This window comes from Hypanus sabinus, unplaced genomic scaffold (genome assembly GCF_030144855.1).
Source record: "Hypanus sabinus isolate sHypSab1 unplaced genomic scaffold, sHypSab1.hap1 scaffold_62, whole genome shotgun sequence".
NCBI classification, from domain to species: domain Eukaryota; kingdom Metazoa; phylum Chordata; class Chondrichthyes; order Myliobatiformes; family Dasyatidae; genus Hypanus; species Hypanus sabinus.
Window position 1 is genome coordinate 1215127 of NW_026781476.1, and position 14103 is coordinate 1229229.

General features: G+C 46.0%; 1 protein-coding gene and 1 pseudogene across 1 annotated transcript in view; one reads left to right on the plus strand and one right to left on the minus strand.

Annotated features, from left to right (window-relative positions):
- The window catches only part of LOC132389638 (zinc finger protein 229-like), a 195479-nt gene extending 192376 nt beyond the window's left edge, over window positions 1–3103 (plus strand). The window contains exon 3 of the transcript XR_009510636.1: window positions 2456–3103. The gene's annotated coding sequence lies outside the window, so the exon portion shown is untranslated. The remainder of the gene's footprint in view (window positions 1–2455) is intronic.
- Window positions 3104–3162: 59 nt separating this feature from the next.
- LOC132389660 (oocyte zinc finger protein XlCOF6-like) overlaps window positions 3163–14103 on the minus strand; it is a 58928-nt pseudogene continuing 47987 nt past the window's right edge.

Here is a 14103-nt window from a genome sequence, read left to right on the forward strand (position 1 = left end):
ATTGGAAAGGGTACAGAGGAGATTTACTAGGATGCTGCCTGGTTTAGAGAGTATGGATTATGATCAGAGATTAAGGGAGCTAGGGCTTTACTCTTCAGAGAGAAGGGGGATGACAGGAGACATCAAAGAGGTGTAAATCTAGTTCCAAAATCTAGTGATTTGTGATAGATCATTACTCATCACTTGAAGAGAAAACTAAGGGGGAACTTCTTCATTCAGAGGCGGGGAGAGTGTGCCCGGAGCTGCAGAGCAAGTGGCAGGGACGATTGTAATCTTTATGAGAAGTTTGCTTAGGTCACTGGATGAGAAGCATACGGAGGGCTATGGTCCAGGTGGAAGTTGTTGGATCTCGGAAGATTAATGCTTTAGCACAGACTAGACTGGCCGAATGGCATTTTCCTGTGTTGTAGTGTTTTATGACTCTAATGCCTTCACAATCTCTTCAGCTACCTCTTTCTGAACTCTGCGGTGTCTTATCTACCTTTAGGCATTTCAGCTTCAAAAACACCTTCTCTCTTTGGTAAAAGCATGTATCCTCACTTCTGCCCCAGGTACTGCTGACTGTTTGGCATTTATGAAATAAATTTAATGACACAACTGTAGTGGGTGACTTCACTCTGCAGGAGGATTGGGAAAGTCAGTTTGGCGTGAGATCGCAAAAGAGGGGATGTATTGAAAGCTAACGAAATGGCTTTTTAGAGCAGCTGATGGTTGAGCCTACTCGGGGAACTGCTATCTTACATTGGGTGTTGTGTAATAACCCAGATCTTATTAGGCAGGTTAATGTAAAGGAACCATTAAAAGTCAGTGATCATAATATGATTGAAGTCCCACTACAATTTGTGAGGCAGAAGCACAGGTCACATGTGTAGTATCGCAATGGAATGAAAGTGAATTACAGAGGCGTGAGAGAGGTGATTCCCCAGGTGGATTGGAGGATGCTGGTGGAGATGACGTCAGAGCAGAAATGGCTGACGTTTCTGGGAATAGTTCATAATGTGCAGGATAGATATATTCCACAGACGTAGTTCTCAAACAGCGGGGCTGGGCTATCGTGCCTGACAAAGGAAGTTAAGGACTGTATAAAAGCATATAAGGTAGCAAAAGTGAGTAGTAGGTTGGATAACTGGGTAGCTTTTAATATCTAACAACAGGCAAATTTAAAATAAAAGCTATAAGGCGAAAGGTGAATTATGACAGCAAACTATACAATAATATCAACCAGTTATAAAATATACGAAAGGGAGGCGCGAGTTGATATTGGACCACTGGAAAATGATGCTCATGGGGTACAAATGGGGAAGAGATGGTAGATGAACTTGATAGGTACTTTGCATCCGTCTTGTCCGTGGAAGACACCACCAGTGTGCCAGAGATCCATGGGTGTCAGGGTACAGGAGTGAGTGCCATTGCTATCACAAAGGAAAACGTCTGAGGCAAACTCAGGTTCTTAAAGTGGATAAGTCACCTGGACCAGATGGACTACATCCCAGAGTCCTGAGAGAGGTTGCTGGAGAGATAACAGATGCATTGGTCATGACCCGTCAAGAATCACTTGATTCTGGCATGGTCCCAGAGGACAGGTAGATTGCAAATGCCAATCCACTCTTTGAGAAGGGAGTAAGGCGAATTAAAGTAAATTATAGTCCAATTAGCCTAACCTCAGTGGCTGAGAAAGTGTGGAGTCATGATAACAGATGAGGTTTTGGGGTACTAGGAGACTAATGATATAATGTCAAAGCCAGCATAGGTTCTGTACAGGGAAATCTTGCCTGACAAGTCTGTTACAGATCTTCGAGGAAGTCATAAGCAGGATGGACAAACGAGAGGCAGTGGATATCACTTACTTGGATTTTCAGAAAGCATCTGATAAGGTGTCACACATGAAACTGCTTAACAGGATAAAAGTCAGAAGTAATACAGGAAAGGATAGAGGACTGGCTGACAGCCAAGGGGCAGCGAGTGGGAATAAAAGGGGCCTTTTCTGATTGGCCAGCAGTGACTTGTGGTCTTCAGGGGTTAGTATTCGGACCGCTACTTTTCACATAGTTTGTCAGTGACTTGGATAATGGAACTGATGGCTTTGTGACAAGGTTTGCGGATGATAAAAGATAGGTGGAGGTGATGGTAGTGCTGAGGAAGCAATACGATTGCAGCAGGACTCAGAGAAATTTGAAGAATGAGCAAGAAAGTGGCAGATGGAATACAATATTGGGAAAAGTACGATAGTGCATTTCGGCAAAAGGAACAATAGTGAACTGTTATCTGATTGGGGAGAAGGTTCAAGCCACAGAAGTACAGAAGGAAATGTGATGATGATGATGAGGTCGTCGACTCAGGACTGACTCAGGGCAGCGTCGGGCATTTTCATGCCTTACAAGGCGCGGATCGGAAGGTTGTGTGGGGCGCTGCTGCTCACACAGACATTTCACAGTATCTTTCTTTATTTTGTGAGGTCGAATTCCGAGCTCAACACTCAATCCGGCACGGATGGAAAGCGTACTCGGGAGAGGCCCGACTGTATTCGAACCCGGGGACCTCCGTTACGGAGTCCGGCGCTGACGTCACTACGCCACCAGGACCTTGGGCAAGACTCCCAGAAGATTAATTTACGGGTTGAGTCTGTGGTAAAGAAGGCAACTGCAATGCTGGCATTTATTTAAAGTGAAGTAGAATATATTAGCAAGGAGATAACGCTGTTGCTTTATAAGACACTACTCAGGCCACACGTCAGAACATAAGAAATGGGAGCAGGAGTCGGCCATTGGCCCATTGAGCCTGCCCCGCCATTCAATAAAATCATGGCTGAACTCAGCTCCATCTACCTGCCTTTTCCCTATGGCCTTTAATTCCCTTACTCTGCAAAAACCTATCTAACTGTATCTTAAATATACTTCGTGAGGAAGCCTCAACTGCATCCCTGGACAGAGAATTCCACAGATTCACCACTCTCTGGGAAAAATAGTTTCTCCTCATCTCCGTCCTAACTCTTCTCTCCTGAATCTTAAGGCAATGTCCCCAAGTTCTAGTCTCATCTACCAATGGAAACAACTTTCCTACTATCTTATCTATCCCTTTCAAAATTCTGGGTATTTCTATAAGATTCCCTCTCATTCTTCTGAACCCCAGAGTGAAAAGCCTCAGGCGCTCAATCTCTCCTCATAGGTTAACCCCATCATCCCTGGAATCAAATTGGTTCACCTTCTCTGCATTGCCTCCAAAGCCAGTACTGTATATCCTTCCTCGAGTACGGAGACCAGAACTGGACACAGTACTCCAGGTGTGGCCTCACCTGTACCCTGTATAGTGGCAGCATTACCTCCCTGCTCTTGAACTCAATCCCTCTACCAATGAAGGCTAACATTCCGTTAGTTAGAGTATGCGGGACTTCTATCTTAGAAAATGTGTGTTATCATTGGAGAGAGTCCAGAGGATCTTCACGAAGACGATTCCGGGAATGAAGGGGTTAAGCATGAGAAGCGTTTGCCAGCTTTGGGCCTGTATTCCTGCACTGACTTATGTTTAGTAAATGTGGGTGGAGGGTGTTCAGAAGCTGCAGAAGGCTGTAAATCTCGTCACCTCCATCTTGGGTACGAGACTACAAAGTATCCAGGACATCTTCAGGAAGCGGTATCACAGAAAGGCAGCGTCCATTATAAAGGACCTTCAGCACCCAGGACATGCCCTTTCCTCACTGTTACCATCAGGTAGGAGATACAGAAGCCTGAAGGCGCACACTCAGTGATTCAGGAAAAGCTTCTTCCCCTCTTTCATCCGATTCCTGAATGGACTTTGAAAGCTTTGGACACTCAATATACAGTATTTCCGTTTTTACACATTTTAATAAACTATTCCTCACACATAATTGATTTACTTGTTGATTATTGTTTTAATTAGTTTATTATTATCTATGTCAGAATATGAATTGCTTTGAACTGCTGTTTGATTATTGTTTAAATTCATTTATTATTATTATCTATGCCAGAATATGTATTGCATTGAACTGCTGCTGCTGTCAACAAATTTCAAGCCAAATGCCTGAAGTAATAAACCTCATCCTGAATCTTGAATCTCACTGAAACCCACCGAATGTGGAAAAGTCCAGATAGGGTGGATGAGGAGAGGCCTTTTCCTATGGTGGGGGTAGCCATAACAGAGGGCACAGCCTGAAAGCGGAGGAGCAACCTTTTAGAGCAGTTAAGGAGGATTTTATTTAGTCAGAGTGCAGTGAATCTGTGGAATTCTGTGACACAGATGGCGGTGGGGGCCAACTCTGTGTGTACATTTCAGGCAAAAGCTAATAGTTTATGGATCAGTCGAGGCATTACAGGATATGCCGAGGAGACAGGTGCATGGGGTTGAGTGAGAACCGGGATCAGCCATGATAGAACGGCGGAGCAGACTCAATAGAGCTGATTGGCCTAATTTTGCTCCTATGTCTTATAGTATTATTCTGCATGTGTCTTACACAGTGAAGATTGACACAAAATACTTATTACATTCGGCCGCGATTTCTTTGCTCTATTACTAACATGCCAGCATCATCTTCCAGTGGTACAGTATCAACTCTTCCCTCTCTTTTACTCATATTTATATATCTGAACAACTTTTGATACCTGATATTATTGGATCACTTACCGTAATTTTTCATCATGTCTCTCTTGTGTGTGTGAGTGTGTGTGTGTTTTTTTTGTTGTCTCTTGTTGGTTATGTAAAAGATTTCCAATCCTCTCACTTCCCACTGTTTTCTTGCTATATTACATGACCCTGCTTTTGCTTTTATCAAAAACAGGAGAAAATCTGTGGATGCTGGAAATCCAAGCAACTCAAAATGCTGGAGGAACCTGGGAGGCCAGGCAGCATATATGGGAAATAGCAAACAGTCGACGTTTCGGGCCGAGACCCTTCATCAGGACTGGGAACAAAAAAGATGAGACGTCAGAGGAAGCAGTGTGGGGGTTGGAGGGGTGGAAGATGTGGTAGGTGATGGGTGAAACTGGGAGACGGGGAGCAGTGAAGGAAAAATCTTTGGATTTTATTTCCTTAATGATTTTCGAAAGATCAATGCTAATGCCTCCACATCACTTCAGCCACCTCTTTCGGATCTCAGGGGTGTACACCATCTGGTCCAGGTGACCTATTTACCTTCAGACCATCTCTGTTTCCCAAAGAACCTTCTCCCGTGTAACGTAACTTTACACATTCTGACCACTGACATCTGGGACTTCCATATCCCTGCCAGTGTCTTCGAGAGATAAGAGTGACATACAAGACTTTTTCAGTTCATCTGCCATCACCATGCAGCCCCACCCCATTTCTACCTCTCCAGCATCATTTTTCAGTGGTCCGATATCCACTTCAGCCTCTCTTTTACAATATATGTACCTGAAGAAAACTTTGGTATCCTCTTTAATATTGCGGGCTAGCTCATCTATGTGATCCATCTTTCCCTTCTTAATTATTTTAGTTGCATTCTGTTTGTTTTTAAAAGCTTCCCAATTCTCTAACTTCCTAATAATTTTTGCTCTGTGCCCTCTCCTTGGTTTTTACATTGTCTTTGGTTTCTCTTATCAGCCACGGTTTTGACACTTTACCTTTAGAATACTACTTGCTCTTTGTGATGTGTATATACCCTATGCCTCGCAAACTGCTTCCAGAAATTCCAGCCATTGCTGTTCTGTTTTCATCCCTGCCCGTGTTCTTTTCAAATCAATTTTGACCAATTCTTCTCTCTTGCTCTCTTTTTAAATCTTGTTATTAGTTTTAAACAAACATAAATGAAACATGAATACAAAGTGTTTGAGAGTACATAATTAATAGTGTAAAGACATTAATATATATAATAATAAAAATAGATAAAAAAAAACACTAACCAACATGGGCCATTCAATAATGTTAAGTACGTATACAGTAGTGCCAGTAACTCCGAACCTCCATCCAAATAATTAAAGATAATGTAAGTAAGGTTTAGGAAAAGACAATTCAACTCATATGAAAATGTTTCATCATTTCCATCGAAGTACGTCTTTATGTCATCAGGGACGCACCTTCTGAATTCTTCAATTAAAACCAACTCTCTCAAGCTGTTAAAATCCTCATTTACATGTTCAGATGTGCACCAGCAGTCAAAACACACAAATTTCTCATAAGCAAATTCTGTATGTCTGGTTCATAGATTTCTTCAAATTTCTTAACTTTTGCCTGTCTGCTTCTGGGACCAACCCGTAAGCTTTGAGCACAGCCTGTTTTTCACTATGTCATAATATGTGGTCATAATGCGTGACCATGTGGTTAAGGTGGTGAACTAGCGATCTGAAGATCATGAGTTCAAGCCTCAGCCGAGGCAGCTTGTGTGTCCTTGAGCAAAACACTGAACCACACACAGCTCCTGCACATTTATAGCCCAGTGGCGATGATTGGGGCAGCATAAATAAGTAAATAATCAGCTGCTTCAGCTACTGTCAAAGCAGAATAGGCTTGCTAAGCCTTCCCTTTAATTACACTTTGTAAGAGAATTTTCTGTCTGTTTTTTTGCCTTTCCAGCCTGAAACTGCCTCTGCCTTTCCGGAGCCTCCATCTTCAATTTTTCTAACTTCTACTGGAGCTCAAGCCCACGATGTTTACTTTCAGGAAACACCTCCAACTCCTCCACTTTAAACACACCCTCAGATACATAATGTTCAGCTGTTATCCTCTGCATCACTGCCCTCCTCATTGTCAATTTCACCTCAGCAAGTATTAACGTTCTAGCAATACTCAACAACTCAATCCTTCTGGTGTCCTCTAATGCCTGAGAGGTTCACACTTCCAGATATCTATCAACATCCATTGCTGCTGGTTTTCCACACACAAATTAATCAAAAGGGATTTCCCCAATGAAATCCATATTAAATCAATCCTTAAATTTGTTCATATCCCAGGTGCAGGCCCCATTTTGTTACAAACCATAACGCTTTAGAAATGAACCAGCAGCAACAGACTACTCCCAGTGGCCATACATTTTAATTCCATGTCCCATTCCCATTCTGATATGTCTATCCATGGCCTCCTTTACTGTCAAAATTAATCCAAACTCAGGTTGGAGGAACAACACTTTATATACCGGCTGGGTAGCCTCCAACCTGATGGCATGAACATTGACCTCTAACTTCGATTAATGCCCCTCTTCCCCTTCTTACCCCATCACTGACATATTTAATTGTTTGCCTGTTTTCCATGTCTCTCTGATGCTTCCCCCCACCTTTCTTTCTCCCGAGGCCTCCTGTCCGATGATTCGTTCCCATCTCCAGCACTGTATCACTTTCGCCAATCACCTTTCCAGCTCTTAGCTTCATCCCACCCCCTCCGGTCTTCTCCTATCATTTCTCATTTCACACTCCCCCCACCACTTTCAAATCTCTAAGTATCTTTCCTTTCAGTTAGTCCTGACGAAGGGTCTCAGCCTGAAACATTGACAGTTCTTCTCCTTATAGATACTGCCTGGCCTGCTGTTTTCCACCAGCATTTTGTGTGTGTTGTTTGAATTTCCAGCATCTGCAATTTCCTCGTGAGTGTTATGTGTATAAATATAACTCACAAACTATTGAGCTCGGGGGAGACAAGGGTTGGAGTCTTGAGATGGTAAAGTATGAAAGTTCAGTTCAACCGCAGAATAGGTGACGAGAGAGATATTTGTAATCCAGGGTAAATGTTGAGAGAAGGCAATTATGTCGTATTCCACAGGTTCCATGGTGGTAAAATGAGACCAACAGTCGCTGTAGATTTTATCTGTCATCCTTCTAAATCCACAAACTAATTATCACCCGAAGTGACTTATCATGAGGGGTATCGTCTTCAAATGAATTACCACACCACAGCCAGGCAAGGGTTAACACATAAGTGGTCTCTGCAGGATAAACCAAATCAGATCCACTCCTACGGATCAAATGAGGTGACAACCACACATTTGAGTACGGTGAATCGATAATTAGCACACACTTGTGGGCAAAGGAAAATTCCAAACAGTGGCCCTTGGCCACTAGTTCCCTGGTTTTGATCCTTCCATTTTTCCTCCTTCGTCTCAGTCTGACTCTGAGTGTCTGTGTCCTCGGTTAAAACTAAACAAGCTGCACACAATGTAAACAAGCTGCGAGTCAGACACATTTGCCTTCTTAATCTCTCTCTCTCTCCACAGCAAACAAAACCTAGGGATTCATAACAATGGCCACTCCCCATTCTGAGCTGACAGGTGTGCCAGTAGGTGGGATGACTGAGTGAATCCTTTCCCACATTCTCAGCAGGTGAATGGCCTCTCTCTAGTGTGAACTCGCTGGTGTGCCAGTAGGGTAGATGACTGAGTGAATCCCTTCCCACAGACTGATCAGGTGAACTGCTTCTCCGCAGTGTGAATTCGCTGATGACTCTTTAGGGTGAATGACCGAGTGAATCCCTTCCCACAGACTGAGCAGGTGAACGGCTTCTCCCCAGTGTGAACTCGCTGATGTGCCTGTAGGGCAGATGACTGACTGAATCCCTTCTCACAGACTGAGCAGGTGAATGGCTTCTCCCCAGTGTGAACTCGCTGATGTACCAGTAGGGTAGATGACAGAGTGAATCCTTTCCCACAGACTGAGCAGGTGAACGGCTTCTCCCCAGTGTGAACTCGCTGATGTACCAGTAGGGTAGATGACTGAGTGAATCCTTTCCCACAGACTGAGCAGGTGAACGGCTTCTCCCCAGTGTGAATTTGCTGATGTACCAGGAGGTTAGATGACTGAGTGAATCCTTTCCCACAGACTGAGCAGGTGAACGGCCTCTCCCCAGTGTGAATTTGCTGATGTACCAGGAGGGTAGATGACTCAGTGAATCCTTTCCCACAGACTGAGCAGGTGAACGGCCTCTCCCCAGTGCGAACTCGCTGGTGTCTTTGTAGGCTGAATAAATTAGTGAATGTCTGCCCACAGACTGAGCAGGTGAACGGCCTCTCCCCAGTGTGAACTCGCTGATGTCTCTGTAGGCTGAATAAATTAGTGAATGTCTGCCCACAGACTGAGCAGGTGAACGGCCTCTCCCCAGTGTGAACTCGCTGATGATTCCATAGGTTGGATAAATGAGTGAAGCTCTTCCCACAGACTGAGCAGGTGAATGGCCTCTCCCCAGTGTGAACTCGCTGATGTCTCTGTAGGTTGGATGACTGAGTGAATCCCTTTCCACAGACTGAGCAGGTGAACAGCTTCTCCCCAGTGTGAACTCGCTGATGTCTCTGTAGGTTGGATGACTGAGTGAATCCTTTCCCACAGACTGAGCAGGGGAATGGCTTCTCCTCAGTGTGAACCCACTGGTGAGCCATTAGGTCAAATGACTGAGTGAATCCCTTCCCACAGACTGAGCAGGTGAATGGCTTCTCCCCAGTATGAACTCGCTGATGTCTCTGTAGGTTGGATGACTGAGTGAATCCCTTTCCACAGACTGAGCAGGTGAAAGGCTTCTCCCCAGAGTGAACTCGCTGATGTACCAGTAGGGTAGATGACTGAGTGAATCCTTTCCCACAGACTGAGCAGGTGAACGGCTTCTCCCCAGTGTGAACCCACTGGTGAGCCATTAGGTCAGATGACCGAGTGAATCCTTTCCCAGAAATTCAGCAGATGACCAGCCTCTGCCCGGTGTGGTGTGAACTGACTGCTGTGTCCACAGGTGGGAAGACTGTCTGAACCCCTTCTCACACACAGAACAGGTGAATGGCCTTGTCCAGTGTGTGAACCTGCTGATCTAACTTCAATTGTGATAACCGAGTGAATCCATTCCCACTGTCTGAGCAGGTGAAAGGCCTTTCTCCTGTGTAAATTACAGGTGTGACAGTTGGTCAAATGATCGAGAGGATCCCTCCCCACAGTCTGAGCAGGAAGGATGGTCAATTGGATCCCTTGCTCCACTTTTTAAATATCTAGACAGAGACAACAAAACAGGTGTGCCGTGTTTGAGCTTCCTGGAGACGAATTCCTTCTCAGTTTTAACCTGTAAAAAGATTTACAAAATCCATCAATGGGTGTAGGACAACATTTCAGATGAGATTACTTGAGTTGCCAAAGTTTCATCTGGTATCACACTGTTACAGTGAGGTTCAACACAAGTTGGACAGAGATCTCATCTCCTGACTGGTCAGAGTGATGGTATCTGGAATGACCATCAATTCCCTGATGCTCTTCCTGTCTCTATAAGAATGGGGCATTTCTGCCGTCTCCTGGCTCAGTTTGACTCTCTCCGTTGGTATTATTCCCTGTTCCTGCTGAGCAGCATGGGTTCTTCGCCCCACAGTAACTGAAACACTCTCACACAAATAGTCTTTCTTGACGTGTATTGGAGTGTTATATATTGGAGTGTGGCGGCTCATTTCCTAGCGTATGCGAACCGACTCACAATTAGATAGCCTACGGGGGTTTGCGAGCACAGAGCTTTGGAGCCTCTTCGCCATGGGGGGCCGGTTGACAGAGGCTTAAAAGTGAGGCTGAAGTTTTCGAATAAAGTTTTTCCTTCGACTGCAGTTACCGACTCCGTGTCGTAATTTTAGCGCTGTTTGTAGCACACCGCTACAATTGGTGACCCCGACGGTCCAAACGATTTTTGGACCAGAAATGACCGACGCCGCCTCTGTTCATGCGGTTTCGTTGAAACTGCCGGGTTTCTGGACACAGCGCCCGGACCTATGGTTTCCAGCAGGTTCGTTTGGCACGGACTCCGCAAACAGGTCAGTGAATGGGCCAGGACGTGCATGCACTGCCAGACGGCCAAGGTTCAGCGGCACACCAAAGCCCCACCGCAGCAGTTCCATCCCGCCCACCGGCGTTTCGACCACATTCATGTGGATATCGTGGGCCCCCTGCCAGTGTCGCGCGGAGCGCGTTACCTCCTGACTATCGTGGACCGGTTCACAAGATGGCCAGAGGCGGTCCCGCTCACCGACACCACCTCCGAATCTTGCGCCCGAGCCCTGATCGCCACCTGGATATCCCGCTTTGGTGTACCAGCCCACATTACCTCCGACAGAGGCGCCCAGTTCACCTCCAGCCTGTGGTCAGCTATGGCCAGCCTTTTGGGGACTCAGCTGCACCACACCACTGCCTACCACCCACAGTCGAACGGGCTAGTGGAGCGTTTCCACCGTCACCTGAAGTCGGCCCTCATGGCCCGCCTGCGAGGAGCCAACTGGGCGGACGAGCTTCCCTGGGTCCTTCTCGGCATCCGCACAGCGCCCAAGGACGACCTGCACGCCTCGTCGGCCGAGTTGGTATACGGCGCGCCCCTGGCCGTCCCCGGGGAGTTCCTACCAGCCCCGAGGGGGCAAGAGGAAGAACCCGCTGCAGTCCTGGGCAGACTTCGCGAGAAGCTCGGTAACCTGGCCCCCATACCCACTTCACAGCATGGGCGGCACCCGACCTGCGTACCCAAAGACCTACGGAACTGTAAGTTTGTGTTTGTACGAAGGGGCGGGCATCGGCCACCGCTGCAGCGGCCATACGAGGGGCCGTTTACGGTGCTCCGGAACAACGGGTCCACGTTCATGCTGGACGTTGGGGGGAAGGAGGAGGTTTTCACGGTGGACCGCCTCAAGCCGGCCCATGTGGACCTGGCGCAACCGGCCGAGTTTCCGGCGCCTCGGCGCAGAGGCCGACCTCCCAAGCAGGTTCTGGCCCAGGCTGTGGACATTGGGGGGTGTATCGCCGGTTCTGGGGGGGGGGGTTATGTGGCGGTTCATTTCCTAGTGTATGCGAACCGACTCACAATTAGATAGCCTACGGGGGTTTGCGAGCACAGAGCTTTGGAGCCTCTTCGCCATGGGGGGCCGGTTGACAGAGGCTTAAAAGTGAGGCTGAAGTTTTCGAATAAAGTTTTTCCTTCGACTGCAGTTACCGACTCCGTGTCGTAATTTTAGCGCTGTTTGTAGCACACCGCTACAGGAGTATAAATTTTGCTGGACCAAAACTATGCAGTCAGCTTTGACTTGCTATTTGCTATGCATGTACTGAGAATGAAATCTTAGGAATGTAGAAGACAAAGGTGTGTTAAGGAGAGGTAGCTAAGAGATGTAGATTAGTTTGGTCAAATTTTGAAGCTTGCTATTTTGCTATGCATGGACCCGATTTAGTAGAATGAAATCTTAGGAATGTAGAAGACAAAGGTGTGTTAATGAGGGGTAGCTGAGAGATGAAGATTAGAACATGATTAAATCAATTGGTAGAAACAATGGTGGCAAGATGTACGTGTAGTACGTGTGATACGCAACTATAGATCGATTACATATGCTAATACAACTGGACAAGTACTATAAAAAATGCTGTGTCCGAGGATCGGGGGTGGGGGTGGGGGGGGGCAATCAGCGACTAGCTCAATGACTCTCTCAGCTTTGATTTGCAAATTAAAATTTAACCCTTCTTGAAGAATCTTCTGGGTCTCCTGGTCATTTGTGAGGCACGAAAAACCACGACATAATTGGCGTCAGGAACAGGACCGGAAATAGACCCACAGAAAGGAAACGACAGATTGTGGATGCTTCCCAGCCCTCTGGGGATCCCCACAAGGCTAACAGAATTAAGGGTGCACCCAAACAAAAGGTAAGCGCATTCTGCGACAATTTGGACTAAGAATTCGGTTGGCTTTGGGGAGGTCTTGGGGTCTCTGAAGTGTGGAACCACTGCCGAAGGGTCTCTCCGGTCCAAAGAATCTGGCAGAGTTGGGGGGTAACAGAGGAGGCTCAGAGGATTGATCAAGAACACTGCAGTGAGGGTAAGTACAAATAATTTAATAAGACATTAAGAAAAAGTCCACGTGGTGTTGGTAGATCACTGTAGGTACCGCTTCGTACGAAACGAAGGGCTGAACGGGCAGGGAAAGGAAATTAGACTAGGCGTAGAATTAGAGTAAATTTAGTAAAGAAAAAGTCCATGTGGTGTTAGACAAGGCGTAGAATTAAAGTAAATAATATTATCCAGTAAACAAACTGTGAATCTCTGAAATACCTTAAAAAGAGAGAATAACCTGACAGGTAAAGGAATGGCAGTAGAGATTCTGAGCAAAAAATTCCTGTTAATTAAATATGAGATCACAAAAACTTCAGAAAAATGGGGAAAAGAACCAAAAACCTGGCCACAAAGTGGCCAAGAGAAGGAAAGTTTGATGTAAGCTTGTGCAAAGATATGGAGGGACTAATTAAAAAATTACAAACCGAAAGATAAATCTAAGCAAAGAGGACAAAAAAGAGAACGAGAAATGGAAGTGCAAAAACTCTTCAGAATGGAGGGGGAAAGGCTGAGGGGGACAGGCAGAATATTGATTACAAGCGAGGAAGACACTAAGGTGCCGGAGAAACTCCAGAGAGAGAGGAGGGTACGGTGAGAAGCTGGCTTCAGCTCCGCACCCGGATGCGAAAGAAACAGAAAAGCCCCCTCCCTATAATGAGGAAGGAACCCCTAAGCAGTGCCCCCTGCTGACGAGAATGGTAAACATGCAGGGAGAAGTACAGGTTTGGGATAATGAGGAGGAAAAAAAAACAATATGAGAAGGAAAAAGCGGCGATATGGAAAGAGATACAGGCAGAAAGGATAAAGATAGAACAGGCAAAGAGAGAAATGGGAGAAGAGATTGAACGGATGAAATACTTGAGAGAGGAAAAGGAGAATGAGGAGTATCGGTTATACTATAGAAATAAACAGACTAGAAAAGAAAGTAGCTCATCAGAACAGGAAGAAAGAGAAGGTGACTCATTGGAGGAGCAAGAGTTAAGTAGAGAGAGAGAGGATGCGAGAATTTGGGGGAAGAGGGAGGAGGCATAAGCCTAGAAGGGCAGATGGAGGCGGTAGAGGAACAACTTGCAGAAATAGAGAGAGAGCTAGATATGTTACTCAGAGGGGATTGTCAGGAGAGATGCGAAAAATACTCTAGGGGCCAACCAAGTATAGAATCAAGACAGAAAGGAAGGATTCCACAGGGAGACCAAGGGAAGAAGAGGACCCCAGAGACATTTGTGTGGGAGGCAGTACAGACATACCCTGAGACAGATGGGGAGTCAGGCGAGGTGGAGAGCCAGGTCAGGTGGGAAGAAGGAGGAAGAATGATGCCTTTGTTAGTTAA